Source organism: Schistocerca americana, chromosome X, assembly GCF_021461395.2.
Source record: "Schistocerca americana isolate TAMUIC-IGC-003095 chromosome X, iqSchAmer2.1, whole genome shotgun sequence".
Taxonomy (NCBI): domain Eukaryota; kingdom Metazoa; phylum Arthropoda; class Insecta; order Orthoptera; family Acrididae; genus Schistocerca; species Schistocerca americana.
The window spans coordinates 479,731,316-479,758,912 of NC_060130.1; the positions used below are offsets into that span (position 1 = coordinate 479,731,316).

Genomic DNA, 27,597 nt, shown 5'->3' on the forward strand with positions numbered 1-27,597 from the left:
TATGAGCTTAGTTGTTTTTGCATTGTAAAGCAAATCAGAAAGAGAGAGAGAGAGAGAGAGAGAGAGAGAGAGAGAGAGAGAGAGAGAGAGAGAGAGAGAGACTGCTGTCGAAATAAAGTTGAGAATACCTGTCCGGAACACAAAAATCAGGATCTCAGATGACTTGTAGAGGGCGTGCTGAAAAATCTACATCTACATGGTTACTCTGCAGTTCACACTTAAGTGCCTGGCAGAGGATTCATCAAACCATTTTCGTACTACTTCTCTACCATTCTACTCTCGAATGGTGCGTGGGAAAAAGGATCACCTAAATCTTTCCATTCAAGCTCTGATTTCTCTTATTTTATTATGATGATCATTTCTCCCTATGTAGGTGTGTGTCAATAAAATATTTTCGCATTCGGAACAGAAAGTTGGTGATTGAAATTTCGTAAATAGATCTCACCACAAAGAAAAGTGCCTTTGTTTCAGTGACTGTCACCCCCAACTCGCATATCATATCAGTGACACTCTCACTCCTATTGCACGATAACACGAAACAGGCTGCCCTTCTTTGCAGTTTTTCGATGTCCTCCGTCAATCCTACCTTGTAAGGATCCCACACCGCGCAGCAGTATTCCAGCAGAGGACAGACAAGTGTAATTTAGGCTGTCTCTGTAGTGGGTTTGTCACATCTTGTAAGTGTTCTGCCAACAAAGCACAGTCTTTGTTTCGCCTTCCCCACAATATTATCTATGTGGTCTTTCAATTTAAGTTGCTCGTAATTGTAATTCCTAGATATTTAGTCAAATTGACGGTCCTTAGATTTGTGCGATTTATCGTATACCCAAAATTTATCGGATTTCTTTTAGTACCTATGTGGATGACCTCACACTTTTCTTTGTTTAGTGCCAACTGCCACTTTTCGCACCATACGGAAATTCTCTTTAGATCATTTTGTAATTGGAATTGATTGTCTGATGATTTTCCTAGACAGTAAATTACAGCGTCATCTGCAAACAATCTAAGGAGGCTTATCACCTAGATCATTTATGTAAATCAGGAACAGCAGAGGGCCTACGACACTACCTTGCGGAATGCCAGATATCACTTCTGTTCTACTCAATGATTCACCGTATTATCACTATGAACTGTGACCTCTCTGAGAGGAAATCACGAATCCAGTCACACAACTGAGATGATACTCCATATGCACGCAATTTGATTAATAGTCACTTGTGAGGAAAGGTATCAAAAGCCTTCTGGAAATTTAGGAATATGGAATCTATCCGAGATCCCTTGTCAACAGCACTTCTTACTTCACAGGAATAAAGAGCTAGTTGTGTTGCAGAAGAATGATATTTTCTGAATCCGTGTTGATTATGTATCAATAAGTCATTTTCTTCAAGGTGATTAATAACTTTGGAGTACAGTATATGCTCCAAAATCCAACTGCAAATTGAGGTCAGTGATATGGGTCTGTAATTCAGTGGGTTACTCCTATTTCCTTTCTTGAATATTGATGTGACCGGTGCTACTTTCCAGTCTTTAGGAGCAGACCTTTTGTCAAGTGAGCAGCTGTATATGATTGCTAAGAAAGGCGCTATTGTGTCTGCATACTTTAAAAGGAACCTGATTGGTATACCTTTCTTAAGTGATTTGAGTTGTTTCGCAACACGTAAGATATCTACTTTTATGTCACTCATGCTAACAGCTGTTCTGGTTTCGATTTCTGAAATATTTACTTCGTCTTCTTTCATGAAGGAAGCACAGAAAACTGTATTTAGTAACTCCGCATTAGTGGCACCATCATCGGTAACATTTCCATCGCTATTGCTCAGTGATGGTATTGACTGTTTTTTTGCCACTGGTGTACTTTATATATGACCAGACACTCTTTGGGTTTTCTACCATATTTTGAGACAATGTTTCATTGTGGAAACTATTAAAAGCATCTCACATTGACATCCGCACCAAATTTTGAACTTCCATGAAACATAGCCAGTCTTGGGGATTATGCGTTTTTCTGAATTTGGCATGCTTGTTTCATTGCTTCTGCAACAGTGTTCTGACGTGTTTTGTGTACCATGGTGGATCAGTCCCGTCTCTTATTAACTTATGCGGTATGAATCTATCTATTGCTGTCGATACTGTATCTTTGAATTTGAGCCATATCTGGTCTACAGTTACATAATTAGCTGGGAAGGAATGGAGACTCTCTCTCTTAGGAAGGCATCAAGCAAATTTTTATCTGCTGTTTTAAATAGATATATTTTGCGTTTATTTTTAGTGGTTTTGGTTGATATGGTTTTGAGCCTCACTACAATAACCTTGTGTTTACTAATCCCTGTATCCGTTATGACACTCTCTATTAGATCAGGATTATTTGTGGCTAAGAGGTCAAGTGTGTTTTCGCAACTATTTACAATTCGTGTAGGCTCATGAACTAATTGTTCAAAATAATTCTCAGAGAAAGCATTTAGTACAATTTCAGATGATGTTTTCTGTCTACTACCGGCTTTGAACATGTATTTTTGGCAGCAAATCGAGGGTAGATTGAAGTCTCCACCAATTATAGCTGTATGCATTGGAATTTTTTTGTGTGAAAACACTTAAAGCTTTTTAGATAAAACAAATGTTGTTAAGATTTTACATCTGTATTCTTCATGTCTATGTGTTTGCAGCCCTCTGTCACTATACCCCTGTATTACATGGCATTTCACAATGTTACTGTGTTGGTGCGTAGGAAACAGCGTGCTGTAATAGAGCTTCGAATTTGAAGAGTTTGTCCACATATAGAGCACTTTCTCCTTCAATATGACAATGCCAGACCACACACAGGTGCTGTGACGTGCCACCATCTAAAGCCTTGGGGGTCACTGTTATCAATCATCCTCCATACAGTCCTGACTTGGCCCCATCTTATTTTCATCTGTTTCCAAATCTTAAAGATCACTGAGTACTTCACTGTGATTCAGATGAAGTAGTGCAAGCAGAGGTGAGTTTGTGGCTGTCTCAACGAAGTCAAACATTCTACAATAACCATATTGACAAGTTAGTCTCTCGTAGAAGTTTGTCCATCACCAGGGTGATGCTGTTGAGAAATAAATGTGTAGACCTGAAGATTAAAGATGCTGAATGTTAATGTTTATTTTATTTAAAAGCTGTAGGAGTTTTCACATAAAAAAATGCAGGCATTACTTTTCAGCATGCCCTCAGATGCATCACAGACAGAAAAATGTTGCATGTTATGAATAAAATTCATGAAATTTTGAAATACGGAAACTACAACCACACCAAAATTAAGCTAAAACAAATTACAAACACCTCTCATTCTCACAAACATTACCAACTCCTATGCAAGTAAAATGTTTTCTCAACTAACTAACTAACTAACTAACTAACTAGCAAAGATTTTTTTGTTCCCTGTGAACAGTTCCAGTAGCCTAGAAAACAAATTGTAAACATAATTAGCACAGCAGTGTTTGACAGTAGCTGTAACAAACAAATAGTAGCAATAACATATGCAATAATACCAAAGTGCAGAATAGCCCTAACACCAGTAGTTTCATTTTAGGATATTTTTAAATTTTATTCCAAACACTTTGTCAGAAAAATCCCTAGGAGTTCTTCTGACACAGCAATATGAAGAACAACATGCACCATTAATATACATATTTTTCCAGAATCAGATTTTCACTCTGCAGCGGAGTGTGCGCTGTTACATATTTTTTGTTGAAAAATTCTGAATATGATGACTGCAATTTTGAATTAAATTTATTCCCATCTAACATTTACTTATTGTTTGACAGTAATAGAAAGGAAAACTCTCAGACGATAGTGAAACACATGTTGCAAAATTTATATAGTTGAGAAAAAGAGAGAATCTGTTTCATTGAAGTTGGGTTCTTCAAAACGTGTATTGTGTTAAGACTACTGGAATCCCATGTCAGTGGTGCAAAGTGTCTAAGTGTTTCTTAAGTAACATAGATTTTTTATTTATTTTTATCTTCGTATGTTGTGAGGCTTGCAGGTGTTGTTCAGTATACATGGCAAGGGCTTGTCGATTAATATCATTGACTGAGCCATAGCAGAATATGAGGCCTGCCATTTCCCATGTGGAGTAATAGAACTCCATTTCCATATTTATGTCAGTCACATGGTACGGAATCTCTAATCTTATTTTGAAACCACCACAATCTCAATACGTAAATAAGGAATGTCTAATGCAGGAGACAGTTGTAACTTCTATGAGCCACATCAGCACGACAGTCAATAGAATAAATACAGAGACAAACACAACCAATAATAACTGAGCAACAAACTTTAACAGGATGATGGGCTACACTGTTGAATACTGAACATTTATAGCACATGTGAAAAGTATTCTGTGTCTACAGTGGCATATGTTTCTGCACATATTTTGATAGGAACTTTTTTTCTAATTTTGACCAATACAATCTTGGAAAAGAATATGTATTTTTTTTAAACTGCCTGAATGCACTATATCTAAAATAACAGGGAAACATGGAATACTATCATTTGCTAGTTCATAGATTAGTGTGTCCCAGTTTAATTGCTCCTCCTGATGGGGAGGGGGAGTGAGTGAATCTATATTGAAAATGTAAAGCATTTTTGACCAGTGACATGCAGTCTTAAGTTGAAGTTCCTTCCACAGTTTTGACTACTATTTGTCCAAAAAATCTTATACTTTTCTTCTCAACATTTATTCGACATAATCTGTTTTAATTTTGTTATGTAATCTACTTTAGTAACAACAATAGGTAGCAGGCTGTTCTTAGACTTGTAGTGAAGTACTTGAATTTATTTATTTTTTCTGTAGTTCAGTTCACTTTGTTAGTAGTTTCATTTTTACGTTATACATTTGGAGTAATCTTTCTGAATTCTGAATTCATTATTTTAGTTCATTCCTGTATCTTTCTTGTTGGCTACTGTTGTTCTTGATATTATTTTTTAATTTATATTTTTCTCTTTCTATCTCACCTAATTCTCTTTTATGGCTGAGGATATTTATTTCGCTTGCAGGAACTCTTTAAACATGCTTTAGGAAAAAGAAAAACTGAAAAGTGATTGCTACAAAAGTGACATTTCATCAGTTAACCAAAAGTAATAGAGGATGATGCTGTAGTGAAAGTTAGAATTTCACAGGACATGAAAATTAATAAATGTACAGATATATATAAAATTTTGACATTAATATTTTATTTTGTAAAAAGCTATTTTAAGTGAGGGCTTTATTCAAGAGGGGCAAAATTATATGACATTTCCACCCCAGATTGATTTTTTAAAAATTGTAATAGTTTGTCTTCAAATATTGTGTAAATTTAGTGATGATTAGTGTTTGATGAAACTTCATCAAATCTGTTTTCATATTTGGCACAGAGCATTTTCTCAAACTGTTGATGTGTATACATTTAATTTGGTACACACATTGTGAGAAATTGTAAATGATACATATAGATTACAATGAATAAAGAATGAAAAAACTGAATAAAGACATTTTTATTAAAGTATTGAATATGTAAAAGCCCGAACTCTGCTAAACAATTTATAAGTTTTATTGTTTTCAGTCATTTTAATGAAAGACAGACATGGTGATTCTCCACATATTTTTTTTCTTTTAATATTTTGAGACTTTTATGACTGCTTACATAATTTCAAATCTCTTTGTGTTGATGGAACTGCAGTATGTCAGTTCAGTTATAATGTTGTACACCTTGCTACACATGAAATGTTTTAGTGCTTTGACATGTGTAGTCACAGTCCATGTACATCTCTGCAGTTCGGTGTGTGATTGACATGAGCAGCATGGTTTGATCACTTTTGTTTCTAAGTAACAGGAAATAAAGATTTGATGATGTTACCATATTGGTTGTCAATGTTACAGGTATAGAAACTTATGCATGGAGGAGGAGATTAATTCTTGTAGTGTTGATCGTCTTAAGATTCATATGAGCAATCAGCAACTTCTGTCAGGTGTAGGAAATAAAGATGGAATACCTAACAGTAGAACGCATGATCAAAACACAGCTAACATTTTTGGGAAACACTGGTGTGTTTGTATAATGTTTCAGTTTTACGTTTCCTTTTGATTTTGTACATTGTCATGCCTACTGAGTAAGCATTATGAACTATATAAGTAGCTATCTGTTTTGTTTTGTATATCCTGATACAGTACTAATTTAAAGAAGTGAATAATGTTTAAAGTGTGTCAGAGATTTTCCCCTTTCGCTAGTGGTTTCAATGCCACTGAGGAAGTGCACTACTCTTTTAACAGTATAAATGAGTTAATATCTGCTAGTATGCTACTGATTTTAATATGTTAATAATATGATGCTAGAAAGGCAAACCACAGCAAACTTCACCTGTAAATGTAGCATTCTCACAGAAGGCAGGGAAAGACAGACAAAAAATTGTATTATGCTGTGGCCATTGACATCTGCCTGAGGGAACTGGCAAGTCCCTCAAGTAACATCACCATACCCCACACATTTTCCCTCCACAGCAAACTCATCACCGCCAAGGAACAAGAGAACAAAAGAAAGAGGAAAAATGCACTGATAAGATTGCTGCTGTACTTAAATGGAAGTTCAGTGGGTTCAGGGCATGTGGAGGAAATAAGGCTTCTAGGTCAGGGAAGACAGGTGTGTATAATTTTGCTGGTGTCAGTTTGAACTCTCTGATGCCCTCACACTACATACATAGCTAAAGCCTCTGCAAAAACAATGAGCATAGTGGGGAGATAGCTAAAGGAAGAGTCTTTTCACACCACTTAGTGTTTTCCCCATCACCACCAGCCTAGAAGCAGTCACTGTATCCGTGCATGTGCATCCGAGGTTTACAGTATGTTCCCTCTACTGGCCGCCACTTAAGACTTACAAGGGAACCTCCCCATCGCTCCCCCCTTAGATTTAGTTATAAGTTAGCACAGTGGATAGGCCTTGAAAAACTGAACACAGATCAATCGAGAAAACAGGAAGAAGTTGTGTGGAACTATGAAAAAAAAAAGCAAAATATACAAACTGAGTAGTCCATGCGCACGATAGGCAACATCGAGGATAATGTGAGCTCAGGAGTGCCGTGGTCCTGTGGTTAGCGTGAGCACCTGCGGAACTAGAGGTCCTTGGTTCAAGTCTACCCTCGAGTGAAAAGTTTAATTTTTTGTATTCAGACAATTATCAAAGTTCAGGCACTCACACATAATCAACTTCACACTCCAAAATTCCAGGACATGTTCAGATTTGCTTGGACATATGCAGGATTTGATGGTCTAAACACGGAAAAATTTTAAAACGTTAAAAACATATGTTTTGACAGAGCACAGGGAAAATTGTGCGACTGTGAAACTGTTACATTCATGTGTTGCAGTTTATGTGACAAACTCGTATGTTTTCATCACTTTTTTGGGAGTGATTATCTCATCCACAAGAAAACCTAAATCGGGCAAGGTAGAAGAATCTTTTTACCCAATCGCCAAGTGTACAAGTTAGGTGGGTCGACAACATATTCTTGTCATGTGGAACACCAGTGTCGTATAGAATACATCAGACGTGTTTTCCTGTGGAGGAATCGGTTGACCTATGACCTTGCGATCAAATGTTTTCGGTTCCCATTGGAGAGGCACGTCTTTTCGTCTACTAATCGCACGGTTTTGCGGTGCGGTTGCAAAACACAGACACTAAACTTATTACAGTGAACAGAGACGTAAATGAATGAACGGACAGGTCATAACCTTGCGGAAATAAAGAAATTAAAATTTTCACTTGAGGGAAGATTTGAACCTAGGACTTCTTGTTCCACAGGTGTTCACCCTAACCACAGGACCACGGCACTCCTGAGCTGAATGTTTCCTTGATGTTGCCTATCCTACGCATGGAATACTCAGTTTGTATATTTTGCTTTTCTTTTTTTTTTTTTCATAATTCCACACAACTTCTTCCTGTTTTCTCGATTCATCTGTGTTCAGTTTTTCAAGGCCTATCCACTGTGCCAACTTATAACTAAATCTCGGGGGTGCGATGGGGAGGTTCCCTTGTTAGATGAATGAGCTATCATCAGATCATCAAGCAGATTGCCTTGTACACACACACACACACACACACACACACACACACACACACACTCTACTACTACTACTACTACTACTACTACTACTACTCGATGGGAAGTGGTTGTTGACTTTTACTCCAGTAACTGTGTCCATATCTTGATTCACCAGCCAGAAAACAGTGTCTGAAAGAAAGCCACAATAGTTGGTGTTCAGTAAGCCCAACTGGATGCTGTGCAGCCAATTCTAAGAGGCTTCTGTAATGTGAATCACTCTCCAGACCAATGTCCAAGGCATAGCCTAGACAATGGCAGAACATTACACTAGTATTACCAGTAGTATCAGTCTGGGTCCATCTAATTATCTTTTCCATGCCACAGAATGTCCACTGCGAGAGGCAACTGGGACTTCATTTCCACCAATTGAGAAGAATATGGCTGTCCCTTCTTCATATGAAAACTGGATTCTCTATTGTCTACAACTTGTGATTCATCTCTTGCTCATGATTTTTTTTCTTCAACTTGCAACAAAAACAACATTTCAGTTACAGCTGAAAGATAGCTTGAGGAATGAGCGAAAAAAGTTCTAATTTTTCATTTGAAAGGTTTGTGTGTGTCCTCTTTAACCATTCATGTTCTGTTTATTTCTTTGGTGAACTGAAGATGAGGGACCTATTGATATTTTTAAGGAATGAGTGAGGTTTCTGGTTCTCACCTTTGATTTTAAGCTTACCTGGTTTCCATACATTGTGGGCCTGAAAACACTGTTTGTGAAAGCTCTAAATATTTTCGAATGCATTGATAACAGCTCATGGGGAACAAACCAAATCTGTTTACTCCAGGTTTATGAAGTCGCCGTACTGTCATGTCTCAGTTTTGTGTACACAGTGTATGAGTCTGCAAGAGCCTCTAATTTAAAAATGTTCGAAGTGTTGCATAATGAGAGAATTCCCTTGTCTATAATGAGCCTTGAGGACCAGTCTTATTTGTAGCCTTCATGCTGAGACTGGTTAGTAAATGCTTAGCTTGGCATTGCAACCTTATGAAATAATATCCACGCTACAGGCACCTGAATATCCCATTGCTGCTTGACCACCAATGAAAAGACTTTTCAGTTATTAACTTCAAGCAACAATGACAATTGGGATCTGCACAAAGCACTGCATTTTAGAAAAGGATGTGCCTCGTATTTAAGTTTTATGCCCAGGGTGGAGCAGATATCTATCTTGACTTCTAAAGACACCCAAAATTATTTTAGTTGGGACCAACTGTGTGAGGAAATGCACTCAAGGTTAAATTTTTTATGTCCTCGTCTTACAACATTTTAAATGAGCTTCACAATTTTAATAATATAGACTGATGGCTGTTGTTTTACCTTCGCACCATGCGGTCAGGATCTTTCCTACCCGGTGATTATGCCCTATATTTAATGCAGAACCACATGCAATCCTGAAGTCATTGGATTGAGAGAGGCATAATCAAAGCAAAAAAGTTTCTCAAGTACTCCAATTACATATAGTTTTGGATATGGTCTGCCTTTAGCAAAACACAGTTTTGTTTTTTAACCCATACGTGTTTCACTGCAGTTCCAGCATCTTCGGTGGGCTTTTATTTTGTGGCTGTTAAAGATAATGAATGTTCTTTACTGTTTGTATACATGTAAATATTAGTTTTTAAAAATCATAATTACAGATATTTGAAGAAACACACAAAATTATGAGTTCATACCTTTTTACCTCATGGTATGGTTTTCCTGATGTGTAATGTTTCTACAGTGACTGTTTTGTTTCACAATTTATCATCTGCAACCACTTACACCTCAAAGTAGACAAATTATTTAAACAAAACAGTCACTGCAGAAACATAATATATCAGGAAAACCACACCATGTGGTAAAAAGGTATGAATTTATAATTTTGTGTGTTTCTTCAAATATCTGTAATTATGATTTTTAAAAACTTATATTTACATGTATGTAAACAGTAAAGAATATTCTTTATCTTTAACAGCCGTAAAATAAAAGCATACTGAAGATGCTGCAACTGCAGTGAAACATGTTTGGGTTAAAAAAACAAAATTGTTTCCGTAAAGGCGGACCCTACCCAAAAACATACATACTGTTAAAGCAAACACGAGAAAAAAGAGATTCAACCCAAAGATGATTACTCCAACTACCTTAGTGATCTACAGGCATTGCAGTAAATTTACCCAGCATAGAAAATGGGACAAGAAATAAAGGACAAAATGCTCCTCCTTCAGCAAAAGGGGAAATGCTTACCAAGCTACATGGAAGCTTGGGCAAATGAGCAAGCAGCAAAGAAGACCTGTAGGGACCACAATGTGCCATTCCATTGAGGCTGTTATCTCATTGTTGAGTCAAAGTGTCATGCAGCTGTGACTGGCAGTGAGGGACAATAAGTTGCACTCGGTGACACCAAACATCTGACCTTCACATGCCTCATATCAGTCACTCCAGTATAACCTTTACCCACTTCCAAATAGTGCACTATTCGTGTAACTCATGGTTTTATACTTCTTGCAAGACTGCCACCCCCCCCCCCCCCACAGTATGTGATTGCTATGGCACATAAATTGTGGTATGCCACATTCTAACTGAGCGCATATTGTATTTCAGTGAGAGGGTGGAATCAAATTTAAGTGGGAATCTGCCCTGTATTTTAGCTAACAATGAGCAAGTATAGTAAAGCTTTTAAAAATTTGTGTTTTGAGGTCTCAAACCTAAGCTTTTGGACTGCATGTTTTAGTGTGTTGCAAAGTGACTGATACATCCTCTTTTTTTTAGTCCAGCAGTATTTTAATTCTCCTTGAAGTTTTTCTGTTTTACCACAGTAAAACAAAAAAAAAAAAACAAAAAAAAATATGTTAGGTTTCTGAAGACCTAGCTGTCATGCACCCAAACATATTATCAAATGGTTCAAATGGCTCTGAGCACTATGGGACTCAACTGCTGAGGTCATCAGTCCCCTAGAACTTAGAACTAGTTAAACCTAAGGACATCACAAACATCCATGCCCGAGGCAGGATTCGAACCTATGACCGTAGCGGTCTTGCGGTTTCGGACTGCAGCGCCTTTAACCGCACGGCCACTTCGGCCGGCAACATATTATCATTAGTCGGTCATCAGCTATGATAGTCGATGGTTATTGTAGATTGCAACAGTGAATTGAAAAGTGACAGTGTAGCAAATCACTTTCCTGGTCAGTATTGTATAACAACACTGGGTATACAGTCCTACTGTCGATGGTCATCACCTCACTATGAGTTACAGAAGCCACTGTAAGTTCTGCTCATCACATATTGCAGGACACAGACAGAAACTCAGGAAGAGTAAAACATCCGTTGTGTACTCGAAGCTTGCAGACAGCTTCCCTGGCCTCTTAATAAGTTTGGTACACTTTAGGGTTGGGTTGTTTGGGGAAGGAGACCAGACAGCGAGGTCATCGGTCCCATCGGATTAGGGAAGGACGGGAAAGAAGTCGGCCGTGCCCTTTGATGGGAACCATCCCAGCATTTGCCTGGAGCGATTTACGGAAATCATGGAAAACAGAAAATCAGGATGGCCGGACGCAGGATTGAACAGTCGTCCTCCCGAATGCGAGTCCAGTGTCTAACCACTGCGCCACCTCGCTCGGTGGTACACTTTAGTACACACCAGTGTCGGAGTATGAGTGTACTGAAATCCATATGAGGCAGTGCAACCTGCTTTCCAACAGGACATTGTTTAGGCAAATAGGAGAGGTGTTCTGGCATAGGATGTTGACATGGGGCTGTTGATGTGCTTTTAACTGTGTCAGTGGCAAACGATGTAGAAAGCTATTGTCCATTCATGTGAATCCAGTTGTTTGCCTGCTGCACCTCGCAGTTGACATTAATCTTGAACGTAACAATGTGCTGTCCTGTACCTCATGAACTGTTTTGGACCGGTTAGAGAGACATAATTGATGTTTATTGCAAATGCTCTACAAACATTATGTTGCTGTGTGGCCTGTTCAAGTCATTTTGTGTGTCATTGTGTTGAACACACATGGAACACCATTAAGTGACAGGATACACCTTCAACCCTGCTCCAATCAATCTCCTTGTTTAATTACTGTTTACTTGGGTCCACAGCCTTACAGTATTTCGTAGTGTATAAACATGTTAAATGTTACAGGATTTAAGTTAACTTGTTACTTCTGTAGAGAAAATGTGGAGAAAGGAAATTGTTTTAATTTCAAGAATATTGACATCATTAAATTTTGCTGAGAGCAGCACTTAGAAGCTTGTGCAACAGAAATAGTATTTCATAATAAGTCCTTTATAATAGTAAGTATATGCAGAGCACCTTCAGGAAACTTTAACCTCTTCATAAATATCTGGAAGTTCTTTTGTCCCATATCACAGGAAGGAAAAAAAAAGAAAAAAAATGGTTGCTGGTGATTTTACTGTGGATTTTGAAAAGCTTTATAAGTGAACAATTATTGCAATCAGTAACATTGTCATTCAATTTAATTCCTTCTGTGAACTTAGCAACCAGGTTATGTAAATGCTCTGAGACTGCTAATGATGATATCTTTGTAGACAAATCTAGGGAAAAAAGTAATATCACAAAACCAATAGTAAATGGGATATCTGATCATGACATGCAGCACCTTGTGTTAAATGTTGTAGTTTGTCAGGATAAAAAAGTATTAAATCTGAGTACAGCAGGGTAATAAATCAGTCAAAAATTGAGAATTTTAGGGAATTGCTCAGAGACATGAACTGGATGGGTGTTTACAATTCTTCTGACTCAAATGGAAAATACGAAGTATTTATTAATATAGTTACTTCCTCTTTTGAAAATTGTTTTCCCCTAAGGTAACTCAAATCAAACATAAGTTTAAAAATAAACCATTGATTACAAAAGGAATAAGGATATCATGTGGGACAAAAAGGTTGTTGTATCTGCTATCTAGGAACAGCTCTTGTGTTGGCATTGAAATGCATTACAAGGAATAGTGACCACAGTCTCCGGCAGCTGAAGCCAGACTACGAACAGCAGCACATGATGGGAGAGGCAACTGAGTTGGTAAGGAAAAGGCCAGGGCGGGGGAGCAGGTATTGTTTAGGGATGGACTAATATATTGTGTAGGTTCAGTGGGTAGTGGAGGGGGGGGGGGGGGATGGACGGTAGTGGGTAGAGAATCTCATTTCAGGGCACGACGAGAGGAAGTGGAAACCCTGGCGGAAAATGTAATTCAGTTGCTCCAGTCTAGGATGGTACTGCGTCAATAGGGGAATGCTCCTCTGTGGCCAGACTGTGGGATTTTTGGAGGTGGCAGGTGACAGGAAAGATAAGGCATGGGATACCTGATTTTGTACAAGATTGGAAGAGTAATTATGGTCTGTGAAGGCCTCAATGAGACCCTTGGTGTATTTTGAGAGGGACCACTCACCACTGCAGATGCAACAACCACTTGTGGCTAAGCTGTATGGGAGGGACTTCTTGGTATAGAATGGGTGGCAGCTGTCGAAGTGGAGGTATTGCTGGTGCTTGGTAGGTTTGATATGGACAGAGGTACTGATGTAGCCATCTTTGAGATGGAGGTCAACATCGAGGAAAGTAGCTTGTTGAGTAGAGTAGGACCAGGTGAAGCAAACAGGGGAGAGGGTGTTGATGTTCTGGAGGAATGTGGATAGCATGTCCTCACCCTCAATCCAGATCACAGATGTCACCAGTGAATCTGAACCAGGTGATTTGTTTAATATTCTGTTTAGTACAGATTCCCTAGTTCGTCCATGAATAGGTAGGCATAGGATGGTGCCATGCGGGTGCACATAGCTGTACTCCAGATTTATTTGTAGGTAATGCCTTCAAAAGAGAAGTAATTGTGGGTGAGAATATAGTTGGTCGTGGCACCTACGAGGGAGGTTGTTGGTTTGGAATCCATGAGGTGTTGGGAAAGATAGTGTTCAATAGCGGTAAGGCCATGGACATTAGGGATGATAGTGTAAAGGGAGGTGGCATCAATAGTGATGAGCAGAGCACTGTGTGGTAAAGTAACAGGAACTGTGGAGAGTCAGTGGAGGAAATTGTTGGTATCTTATATATAGGAGAGTAGGCTGCAGATAATAGGCTGCTCTACGAGAGCAGAGATTCTCTCAATGGGGGCACAGTAACCTGCCCAAATGGTGTAGCCTGGGTGTTTGTGTTTATGGAATTTGGAAAGCATACGAAGGTAGGTGTGGAGGGAGTAGTAGAGGTCAGGAGGAAGATTGACTCCAGGAAGAGGTTCTGGGATGGGCCTAAGGATCTGAGGAGAGACTGGAGACCCTGCTGGATTTCTGGAACAGCGTCACTGTGGGAGGGTTTGTTGGTGGATGAATCTGATAGCTGGCAGAGTCCTTCAGCCAGATAATCCTTGTGGTTCAAGACAACAGTGGTGGAGCCTTTGTCAGCAGGTAGGATTATAAGGTCGGAATCAGTTTTTAGGTGATGGATTGTGGTTCTTTCTGGAGATGTAAGGTTAGGTTGCAAGTTGCGGGATTTGGGGAACGATGGCGAGGCAAGGTTCGAGGTTAAGAAATTGTGGAAAGGTAACGGGGTGATTTGGGGGCAGTGGGGGTGGATCATGGTTGGATGGAGGAGTGAACTGAGTCAGGCAGGGTTCACCATTGGTGTTCGGTTGAGTCTAATTGGTTGAGTTGGTGGCGAGGAAGTGTTTCCACTGTAGGGGCCGAGAGCAGGAGAGAAGATCTTTAATAAGTCCTGCATGATTGAATTTGGGAGTGGGGCAAAAGATGAGGTATTTGAAAAGGATTGATACTTCTGTTGGGCTAAGTATTTTGGACGAAAGGTTCAGGAGTGTGTTTCGGGTCTGTTTAGGTTCTGCCTCTTTCGTCATGTGCTGCTGCTGTTTGTAGTCTGGCTTCAGCTACCAGAGACTGTGCACGTGTGTGTGTGTGTGTGTGTGTGTGTGTGTGTGTGTGTGTGTGTTTGACAAAACCTTGTTGGCCGAATGCTTATTTTGTGGCAGTCTTTTTAATGTGCCTATCTGGGACTCAGCATCTCCGCCATATGGTGAGTAGCAAAAAACAGAAGTGTTATTTATTGTTAGGGATACAAAGGAATAGAAAAGGAAAATTGAAAAACACAAAATGAAAATTCAGACAGTGTCATTATTTTTATGTTATGGTTTCATAAAATTGTTCCTCAGTGTTTGAAATGTTGCCATGCCCGCATTGTAAACCTAGAAAGAAATTATGCTGACAAGGAGGTATAAAGTTCAATAGGTCCACCATATTCTTTTGATTGCTTCTATGTTGATTTTTTCATGAGGGAAGCTGTTTGAAATTGAAGCTGAGCAACGTTCATTGACATGCATCCACCCCTGTTCACAGAAGCATGCCCTTTCCTCAAATCAAGCTCGTGGATTTCATTGTTGACATTCTGTTCTGGTTTATAAAAAAAAGATGTTCCATGAGATTTGTCATAGTTGATGTGACATATTTTCAGCTATATGCTTTCATTTCCAGCAACTTTATTTTTCTTTTTACCCCCCTTGGTGACACGCCCTTGAAAGTCTTGGTGAGAAAATCTGAATGTTGCCTTTTATTAATCACAAACTTACTCATTATGACACAGTGGTAGCAGACCTGATTCTCACAAGTGTTTGGACATTTGGACATACACCACTAGACTACCAGGGTGCTCAGCAGTTTCGTTCAATGCAAGCGAACTATTGAACTAAGACCCATGTCACTTGTCTGATACTAAGATCTGTGTGTCTAGTAATGGTAAATGGTGTCAGCCCATTTTTCAATTTTTGTGACATACACCACTTGACAACGAACCAGCCCATAAGGGAATACGGTTTGACAAGAGAAGCATGTCCTCTTAATTGGATTGAATATGTATTGATGCATCTATTGTTGAATTATCACTTGGAAATGGCAATCCTCCAAAATCACAGTTGTGAGATACATAAACTGTGTAGGCAGGGCATGTAGTTCCTCCAAATTCCTTAAGTTGGAGGGAGATAGTGGTTGAGTGGTTATGGATCAGGATGACTTCCAAACGTATATGATGTCTTGTGGAATCCATGCCGTGACTTTTTGCCACCGTCATGTGAGGGAATAAGGTAGGTTTGTGTAATTAAGTTGCCCATGAGGGGAAATTTTTAGGATACGACATTGTGTGGATAGAAATTTCCATTGTCTTTCAATTGGATTCAATGACTGGTCCATAATTGCTCACGCTCTTAGTTAATCACCAGTTTTACTCATGTCAGGAAACTGAATTTGTCCTTTTTGCCAATCATACGTAGCAATGGGTGTAGAAGCATCGACAACAAACATTTTTATGCAGATTATTAATTTTATGGATGTGTAGTGACGTGCAGCATACTTACCAACTAGGATGGTTAAGTTTTCAGTTATTCACAGTTTGGAAGTGGTCATTGGTTTAGACAGGCAAATGGTTAGCTATCACACCCACACTATACACTGTACAGTAACTTCCCACACCTTGTTAAACATTTCAGTTACTTATTATGCGTTCTCTGTGTCACTGCTGTATAAGGTAATAAGCTACTTGTTTTCCATTTGCATGAACTAGGTTCCCATATTTTGAAATACCTTTATTTTACATCCTTGCAGTAGATCTGACAACTGTAAAGTGGAAACAGGCTATATGTTCAAATAAAATTATGACAAAGGCTGTGAAGTCTATAATTTAATTAAAAGACGGTTTCAAATGTATGAGTGTGTGTGAATATACATAGCTGATTTTGCCGTTAAAACATAACTCGTAATGCTTTCAAAAAGTTTGTTATTTTTATCAGTTTGCAAGAAGTTTAGTGAGCTGCAAACTTACCAGTTTTGTAGGACAATCACTTTGGCACTAACAATAAGTTCATGATTTTTAAGTACAGTTTTTCATAGCTTTGGCTAAGTCAACCAGTGCTTCAAAAATTGATAATTTCGGCAAATGTTTAAAGATTTGGCTGTATTTTAAAAACATAATTGAACACTATTATAACTTGAAGCATTATAGCTTAAGGTAATGTATATGAATTGTGTGATTTATCAAAATTACCTAAGGAAGATGTCCTTATAAGCCCAGTAGCAACATGTTCTCTTCTTTTTTACGTACTGTCAAAAGAATTGTATCACATCATTGAAAGAATTAATTAAATCTAAGTTTGGTACCACAAAATATGTAACCGTGCAGGGTGAAATTAAACGTATGGTAGGCCCTTTCAGTTTCAGACAAGTAGTGTTTGCTATCACTAGTGTGTTAACAAATGCATCCGCTGATGGGTACATAAGAATAGTAAGAGATCCTTTGCATAGGTCTGTTGTAAAGCCTGTAGAATTGCATGATGTTTCTTTATAAAACAGAACTATTTCCAAAACATTACTTATAGTCAGTCAAACGCTTAGTTATGGATTCCCAACTCAGTCCTTAACTGTCTAGGACAATTTTGAGTTCCTCAGTTACAAAATTAAAGATTGTACTGAAGTAGATATGGAAATGATCTGCTGTGTTTGTGAACTGGGAACTGGCAACATTCATCATTTAAATACATTTTTGATCACTTAGATTTTCTGTACAATAAAATTAAATCCACAGTACATATGTGAAGCTCTTTCGTCAATTTTTTTAATGTTACTTAGACATCCACACATGAAAACTTATATTTACCATTTACAGGAAACAAAAGCTACTGGTACTGTAATCCTTCCAACTTCCTACCACCCACTAAGTCACAAACCTGCACCTTTTCACCTTTATGGTGCAATTCCTCATATCTATTTCCTTATTTGAATTGTTCTTTTTCAGACAGAAGTATGGATGGGCAAGCACATTAATTTCAGCAGCGCCTACAACTCTAATCTGAATCATATGGGAAAACAAAAATTATTAGTATGTCTCTACGCTGGTCAAAAGAAACCAGTCAGCAATGACAAAATAGTGCTCAACTTTAATTTTTCTGACACTCTGGTCTGTGCCAAGATGTTCCTCTAGTGGTTCCTGAGAAATTCATTTTGTTAGTTAGGTCAGTCAGTTTCATCTTCTCTCCAAAATTAGAATTGGAGCCAATAATCTCTCTGCTACACCCCATTTCTCTTCCAATGAAACCATTCACCTATTGGTCACAAACCGATCTCGGCTCTCGTGTGTGACATGTTACCAGAATTACCTAGAAATAATATGCAAAAGAGATTGGGAAGTGGCTGGGTACCAGACTTGTAGAAACAAGGTGCACTGAATCCTCATTTCCTAAACTAAACAGTCTACAACAAGTGAAATAAAAACTGTAAAGTTTTGTGAGACACATTGTACCGTACTGATAGTTAAAGTTCAGTGGGAGAAAAAACAAACCGGCACTGGTTTGTCAACAGTCACTGCAGCTTTAAACTCCACTGATGCATTACATTCACAGCTTTTTTTTTCAGCTCCCCGACTGATTCATGGGTATTGGAAGGTTTCTTCTTTTCACCTAGTACACAGGCATTTCCAGACAGATACAGCTTTTACACAACTAGCTGTTTACAGTGAAGCAGCTGGTCTGACACTAGAGTTGTAAACGTGGTACATAATAAGTTATGAAAGACCACACTTCAAAAACACAACCCACTGACAAGAAAAAAGAAGAAAGAAAAAGGTTTGGGCTACAGAACTGATTACAAGATTGTAAGCCTGAAATTAAATGGAAAAATCTGTTTACTCAAACAAAATCTCAGACCTACTCAAGTTTGCTCCAGTTGCCAGCCCTTTTGTTACATCAAACACACGATTTATATGTTGTGCATTTGACTTCATTTCTATTCCCTTGATGAACTGTTTTATGCTGTTCACTTGATAAAATGAATAAGGCGGTATGTTATACCGCAGGTCTAGTAAAGGTCATTTATCACATTTGTAGGACTGTTTTAGTTATGTATGGATGACACTGCTCACTAAAAACAAAATTACTGCTGTCTCAAATGTGTTGCATTTGCATTGTAAAGCAAATTACATTCCTAATATTTTATAAAATACTGCACAGTGGGCTTAGAGTATTCAGAATTGTACTCAATATATTTTCCCACTCTAAAGAGCAGTTTTGAAGGTACCGTACATTGAATAGGCCTGAGCTCTTCAAAATAAAGAAAAAAACTAAGTAATTGTAAGAGATCTTTACCATCAGTGATTCCTTTTGTTGGAAGTTTGTTACATGTTTTCAGAGTTGGTTGAATTCTCGAGAGATGGTTTTCATGCTAGTGTTCATATTGTGAGGGCTGACAGTTTATTATGGTACTTGTCCTGGATGACAGTAATGTAATATATCTATGTCTTTTAGTGGAACATTTTTAATTTCACACGTTTCTATATCAACTTATTGTGAGCATCAGAAATAATGACTGACTTCCAACACGGAGCATGTCCGAGCATTAATAGATGCTGGGTGCAAACTGCTGAAATACATGGTATGTATAAGGGGAAATCAAAAGGTCTCTTTTGGAGGCATTGAACCAGCATATATGTTATGCGACTTGACTGTGATGCAGGTGTATAAGCACCAGCATATTGGGAAAGGAACAGTGTAGTATTCGTGTCTTTCCAACATGCGTTTGGTAAATGCGGAAACATGATGTATAACAATGTTATTACCAAATTTGTCCAAGCAGGATGAGTGTGCTGTTATTCTTTCTTTGGCTTCCAGATGACAGACACTGTTAGATGTCCATTAGAGAATGAAGAATGTGTATCGGGCAGCATGTCTGTGAAAAACCACAGTTGTGAAATGGTATGCCAAGTTTTGTGGTGGTTGGGATTAAACACAAGATGCTACTCGATCAGGAAAGTTATGTCAACTCAAGTGGGAGACACTGGAGCACCCAACCTGCAATCCTGGTCTCTCCCCATATGATTTTTACACCTACAGTCCCTTTAAAAAGGTCTCGAAGAGTCAAAAATTGCTGTCGGACGAGAATTTGCAGCAGGTAGTTACAGACTTCTTCACACAGCAAGACACAGTGTTTTACGTAATCGTTATCTTCAACCTGGTACATTGGTGTAATAATTGCGTAAATGTTCATGGCTGTTTTGCCTGATTGGCATACTGATACTGGACTGTATGGCCTTCAGGCGGAAACTTTTTGATCGCTGCTCATGTCACTCATTCACCTCAGTATTTTCTAACTAATCGCAGAAGTTAATTACTGAAAGAAGTTGTATAGTGGTTAGCACACTGGGATTCATATATGTGCAAGCTACACTTCCCTGTCCAGCAATCCAGAGTTTGTTTTTTGTAAATTGCTTGAGGGAGATGTCAGGATGGTTCTTTCAAAAAAGACATAACTGAATTCCTTTCCTATCCTTCCCTCAGTCAGAGCTTGTGCTCCACCTCTGATCAGCTTGTAATTTATGGGACATTAAATTCTGATCTTCCTTCTTTCATGGAGACTATGTAGAAAATGGAGATGCTCCGTAGATTCAAAACTTTGGTGACATTCTTGACAAACAATAGCTCTAAATTTAGTTGGATTCAGTGAATTTGAAAGTGAAATAGGTTTTGATTACCAAAATATAACAAGTAACCCATTCTTAAGTATTGTTCATATGACTGGGATTTGTAGCAGACAAATTTATCGGAAGAGAGTAAGTTCAAGGAAGAGCTGCACGATTCCTTGCCAGTTACTTAAGCATATCTATGATGTTATGTTGTGGCACTTATATTATAAACTGCATTTTGAGACAGTAGAAAATGAGCACATTATGAAAACAATTTCTCTCAAAATTGCAAGGTACAGAGTTCTGAAAGATGTTAAAATACATGATGTAATATTCCACTCTCCATTTGCATATCAGGTTTCTCAGTGACATTTCTCATTATTTCTGTGTGGATGTTGTTATGTACTCTATTTTGTGTGCTCAGAGCCATTTGAACTATCTATTTTGTGGGATTACTGCTTTCAAAAGTGTTTTAGAAGAAGTTATTATATTGAAAAGAATAGCAAAAAATGTATTGTAGTATAATTGAATGAAGTTAGGTTATGCTGTTTGAATTAAGTCAGAAAAGAATACTCAAAAAGTAGTAGGTGAGTTTTGCTATTTGAGCAGTAAAATTTATGTATTTATTTATTATGTGTTCCATTGGTCCATACAGCTATAAGTTTGCCATGGATGTGAAATGTGTCAAGATTACATATATTTATGTGTATATTAAATTAAAATTTACTACTGAACAGATATTAGAGTATTACAAGCAAAACAATAAATGTTAATCATCTCCACAAGCACCATATTTGTAAACCCTTTAACTGCTCTGGACATGTTAACGTGTGCACCTTTGCACCTGTCCCTGTGTGCTCTGAACATGTTTACGCGCACCACCAGCCCTTCTACCTGGTACTCTGAACGTGTCTATGTGTAGACATGTTTGGAGTTCCAGGTAGGAGGACTGGTGGCGCACGTAAACATGAACAGAGCACACAGGGACAGGTACAAAGGTGCGCACGTTAACACGTCCAGAGCAGTTAAAGGGTTAACAGACATAGTTGTTGTTTTACTATTGGCCAATCAAAATCATACACACAAAGCACAGTATGTGAATGAAAATAACAAGATCTATATAAAAAACTTACATTAACATTTTGCAAGTTATCGTCGTCATTCTTCAATAGTTGTATGTTCAGAACAGTTTCAGGTTACATGTTGTCATACTATTAGGACAGTTAGTTGAGCAACATATATGCAATGAAACTACATACCCATGCTATACAATGACAGAATGAAATTATGTAATCTATGTGAAATTCTTGTTTTATGATTTGTCAGTTATGAAACAGTTCAGCTCTATCTTTTCTTACTACTCGTCATCACCAATATCATCATAGTTCATGGTGTATGCAGGGTTTTTCTGTGGTGTATGCAGGGTTTTACCAGAAATGAAAGTAACAGTGGTAGGAGCTCCAGATGGTTCAACATTTAGAAAAAACAGCATATTTTGCATAGTTTGGTTGAGGCATGAGCCATTTATGCTAGCATGGTTTCCAGGCAGCAGTCGGCGCAGCAGAACGACTGCAGAACAGCAATCTGGTCATGGGGTCCGATATCTCTGTGGATGGTTTTTTTTATTTTCAGTCTTTATATTACTTGTGGTACAAATAAAATGAAATAATACTCAATATGCTGTTACTGTGTTATCCCTAGGTATTTAGCTGAATCAGACGTGATTTGTTGTGTAACTGAAATTTAACAAATTTCGTTTAGAACTCGTGTGAATGACATAACACTTTTAATTATTTAGAATCAATTGCCACTTTTCACACCATACGTACATCTTGTGTTAAAATCACTTTGCTATTTGTTTTTATTATCTGATGACTTTACTAGATAGTAAATTACAGCATTGTCTCCAAACAATCTAAGAGGGCTGCTCAGATAGTCTCCTAAATCATTTATATACACTGATGAACCAAAACATTATGGCAACACGCTTAATTGCTTGTTTGTCCCTCTTTGGGACAAAATACATTACAGATTCTGCATATCACGGATCCAACAGTTTGTAGGTAGTTTTGTGGAGGTATGTGGCATTAGATGTCAATGCACAGGTCATGTAATTCGTGTAAATAATGGGCCGCTGATTTGTGTACGTGGTAATGGCGCCCAACGGTGACCCAGATGTGTTCTGTAGGATTTACATCAGGCGAATTTGGTCACAGAGACATCGTCAGTTGACTATAATACTCCTCAAACCACTGTAGCACGGTTCTGGCTCCGAGATACGGACAATTACACTGCTGAAAGGTGACATCACCATCGAGGAAAACATCAGGCATGAAGAGATGCAGGTGGTTCACAGCTGTTGGTGTGTCTTCGATTACTGCCACACGTCCCATGCAAGTCCAGAATAATGTCTCCCATAGCATAATACTGCTACAACCAGCCTGCATCCATGACATGCTGCACATATCAAGCTGCTATTCACCTTGATGATGGCATTTGTGGAGATGACTATTGACCTAGTATAGCAAAAATGTGATTCAGTCAGAGCCGAATTATTTCCTTTGACTCACGGTTAAATTCAAATGGTCTCATGCCCACTGTAGTCATAATTGATGATGTCATTGGTTCAATATGTGAACACATACAGGTGGTCTGCTGCAATGCTACATGTTCAACAATGTATGATTAACAGTGTGCTCCGAAACATTTGTGTGTGCACCAGCAGCATTGTCCTCTTTTGGGAGAAATGCCACAGATCACCATCTATCCTACTTTACAGGGCAGACAAGCCTCCAAACACCATGTTCTGGGAAGAGTCGTTGTTGTCCAACCATTTAGTGCATAGTGATAGTTTCTCTCTTCTTCCACCTGTTTCCATAGATGCTCATGACAGCAGCACGTGAACTTTCAACCAGCTTCACCATTTTCAAGATTCTGATTCACAACTTTGCGTAATAGTAATCTGTCCTTTGACAAAGTCACTATCTCAGTGGATTTCCACATTTGCAGCCCATATCTTAGCTACGGTAACCCCCATCCATCTCTGCTGTGCTTGCTTACTTTTCATAGTGTGTCATGTGCTCGCAACGTCACCAGACGACATGCAACCTTTTGGTAGGCAGTGGGCATAATGTTTTGGCTTATCAATTGAGGTCCTATTACATTTCTTTGCAGAACACTAGATATCACTTTTGTTTTACTCAGTGCCTTTCCATCTATTGCTACAAACTGTGATCTTTATGAAAGGACAGCAAAAATCCAGTTGTACAACTGAGATGATACTCCATAGGTAAGGAATTTGATAATTGAGTGATTTAAGCTGCTTCACTACAGCAAGGATATTTACTTCTAAATTATTCATATTGGCAGATTTTATCGATTCAAATTCTGGAATATTTACTTGATCTTCTTAAGTGAAGGCTTTTCAGAAAACCATGTTTAGTAGCCCTGCATCAGTGGCCCTGTCATCTGTTACAGTAACATTACTGCCAAACAGTTCAGGTATTGATTGTCACTTGCTGCTGGTTTAATTTGCATAGAACCAGAATCTCATAGGATTTTCTGCCAGATGCGCACAGTTTTCTTGTGGAAACTATTGGAAGCATGTTTGCATTAAAGTCTGCACTGGAACTCTAAATTTGAAATTCTGTAAAACATCATAAATCTTGCAGATTTTGTGTTTTTCAGATATGGCATGTTTTCCCCCCTTCTCATACAACAGTGTTCTTGACCTGTTTTGTATACCACAGGGGGCGGGGGGTCAGTTATGTGTCTTAGTAATTTATTTGGTACAAGTCTCTTAAATTGCTATTAATACTATTTCTTTAAATGTAAGCCACATTTGTTATATGCTTACATAGTTAGTGTGGACGGTGTGGAGACACTTTTTTAGGAAAGTTTGAAGTGAATTTTTACCTTCTTTTTTAAATAGATGTATTTTTCATTAAGTTTCGGTGAGTTTGGATGTTTTGTTGTTCAGTCTCGCTATAATGAGCGTGTGATCGCTAATCCCTGCATCCATCAAGATGCTCGTTATTTGCTCTTGGTTATTTGTTACTAAGAGCTCAAGTATGTTTTCACAACCATTTACACTTTGTGTGGGTTCACAAACAAATTGCTCATAGTAGTTTTTGGAGAAATCATTAAGTACACTTGTGGACAGTGTTTTATACCTATGATCAACTTTAATCATACATTTTCGTCAACACAACAAGAGTAGATTGGAGTTACCTCCAAACTCACAGGAACTATCTACTTCAGTTTCACTGCAAGATAAACTGTTTCTAACAAAAACAAACGTGCCACTACTGACTGTGTTTAATTTATTCTTTCTGACCACCATGACATTCTTTTTTAAAAATCTCATTGTTTCTCTGTGAATGGAAAGATAAACAGGTAGAATTACAGATACTGCTGAGATGTCAGCTCTCACTGCATGGATTAACCAATCTGGCTGACACATCAAAATTGCTGGTATGATGTGGAATATGGTGTTCTCAAATCACTGGTCCAGTCTTCATTCAGTGTACATAAACATTAGCGCGTTATCTGCAGTTACTAGAAAAAGACATGCTATCGTTGGTGTGCTGCCATCAATGCTGTCTGTAGATAGGAAGTTTTCATCCTTCTTTCAGCATGATGGTGTGCCATCTTATTATGGTGTAGCTGTTTTCCAGGTATGCATACCTTGTAGAAATCTGATAGACTGGTTGCCATGTTCGCCACATTTAAGTCCATTAGACATCTATCTATGAGGATGTGTGAAGGCAGTTGTCTCTGCATTGAAGATCCCAAACCTTGCACGCTTCAGGGAGTGCATTATTGATGGTTGTGCTCAGATTGTGCTACATCTGTTGGTTAAAGTTCATGAAGAATGAGTGAAGCTGATAACAGCCACTTCAGAATGTGCTGTACAACACATCGAGCACATCTATGATATACTTTATTTATTGTCAACAGCATTTGCCTTGGTATGTAAAAAAGGTGACATAACTCAAGAAGGAATAAAGCTATGCTCAATGCTCAAATGAAAGACACCATATCCGTTATAGGTATATAGTTCTGGCAATACTGGCCACGATCTCCTCCTCCTGTGCGGATGCACACACATCCCCCGAACTCTTACGGGACTTGGTAAGAATGTCTTGGACTTGGTAAGAATGGGACACTAAGAATGTAGTGTGTGGACATACAAGGTGAGAATGTGGTTCTCACGGGAGGCATGCACGAGATAGTACCTGCAGTTGCACTATCCTCTGTGCCCTCGTTGGCTCATATGGATAGAGTGTCTGCCATGTAAGCAGGAGATCCTGGGTTCGAGTCCCAGTAAGCGCACACATTTTCACCTGTCCCCGTTGATATATATCAGTGCCCATCAGCAGCTGAAGGTATTAAATTAATTCTGATTTCGTTCTAGATGGCTGTAGGTAATCAGTGGTGTCTGTTCTTTCGGACATGTCCGAAGGAACAGACACCAAATCCATACCTGTAGATCAACCTATAAACCAGATTAGATATATATAAAATTTCAACACTAAAGGGGGAAATTAGGTTGAGCTACTATTGTGTGTCATTCTTACTGTTAAAATTGTCTACTATTACACTGGTCATATCACTGTAAGTGTTTTCCATCAGTCACTACGCACGAAAGTCAACTTGGTTAATTCCCCCCCCCCCCCCCCCCCCCAAATTGTGAGAGTGGATTTTTATTGGTAAGGGAATGTACCCTTAAATTTTAGTTTTAGTCATAAGATGAGCTTGATAACAACTGAAATGTTACTAACTATTTTTGCATCTGTTAGTATGCTCAAACTTTTCTTTTTTGAAATGACTCGAACATGATGAATGATTTTTCACTGAAGAAAGAGTAACAGCATTGTTTATATACTTCATTGCAGGAACAGATTTTTGATGTTTGGTTTATGATTCAACTGTGTCTCTCTTTCATATAAGCATACCTATAGTTGACACTTTCCCAGTGATGCCATACATATTTTGAAAGGTTATGTAAAGGCAAGACATTCTATTACCAAAACCATTTGCTATTCCTATTTCCTCATGGGAAAGTAAATCGATATGTGGTAAACAGTAATCATTATTAATATATGCTAATTCTGAGGAGTGATCAAAACACATTAAAAGTCTAACTTTATTAACAAAACCAATACTCAGTTATAGTGCCTACATGCAACAGAAATATCTCTCCTATGACATTGTCTGTGCTGTGCCTGGATGATGAACCCTTGTGTTGTAGTAGGTGGCAGCATGAAGACAAGGGACATTACTGGGCCAGTAGTGCACAGTTCATGAAGAATGGGTCTCTTGTTGAACAATCTGGTGTGACAGTTAATGACAACAAAACTGAAGCCAAAGTTTTAAATTTCACATGCAAGAAATCATTGACACAGGAGAATCATGCAAACATACCATCATTTGATCATCAGACTGATTCCCATATGGACGACATAGTAATAAGCATTACTTTCATAGAGAAACAACTGAAAGATTTGAAAGAAAATCACCAAGTCTGTAAGGAATCCAGTACTTTATGGCATTGGCCCGTTACCTAGCCTGCATGAATCTCTCGCCCAGTGCAGAGTCTCAAGTGGAAAAAAGTGTAACTAACTTCAGTTGTCTTGTATCTTCCAACAATCACTCAACTTCGACATCTTACTGTACACTACAGCATTATCAGCAAACAATCGCAGATTGCTGTCCACGCTATCCAACAAGATAAAGGGTAAAAGAACAGACCCCCAAAACTATAAACCAATATCCCTAACTTCAATTTGTGGCAGACTCCTTGAATATCACCTCAGTTCGAATATATTAAACTTTCTTGAGACTGAGAAGTTCACGTCCACTAGATGACATGGTTTTAGAAAGCATTTCTTGTGCGAATCTCAGCTTGCCCTTTCCTCACATGATACACTGTGAACTATGGACGAAGGGCAACAGGCGGATTCCACATTTCTAGCTTTCCAGGAAGCACTTGACACAGTGCCCCATTGGTGGCTGTTAATGAAGGTATGAGCATATGGAATAAGTTCACAGATATGTGTGTGGCT

General features: G+C 38.4%; 1 protein-coding gene across 2 annotated transcripts in view; it reads left to right on the plus strand.

Moving 5' to 3' along the window:
* The window catches only part of LOC124554808 (uncharacterized protein DDB_G0271670-like), a 192,256-nt gene that overhangs the window by 103,904 nt on the left and 60,755 nt on the right, over nucleotides 1-27,597 (plus strand). The window contains exon 6 of one of the 2 annotated variants that reach the window (XR_006968457.1): nucleotides 5,026-5,375. The exons of the other annotated variant lie outside the window; for it this stretch is intronic. The gene's annotated coding sequence lies outside the window, so the exon portion shown is untranslated. Of the gene's footprint in view, nucleotides 1-5,025; nucleotides 5,376-27,597 lie in introns of those variants that run through there. 2 annotated transcript variants of the gene reach the window in all.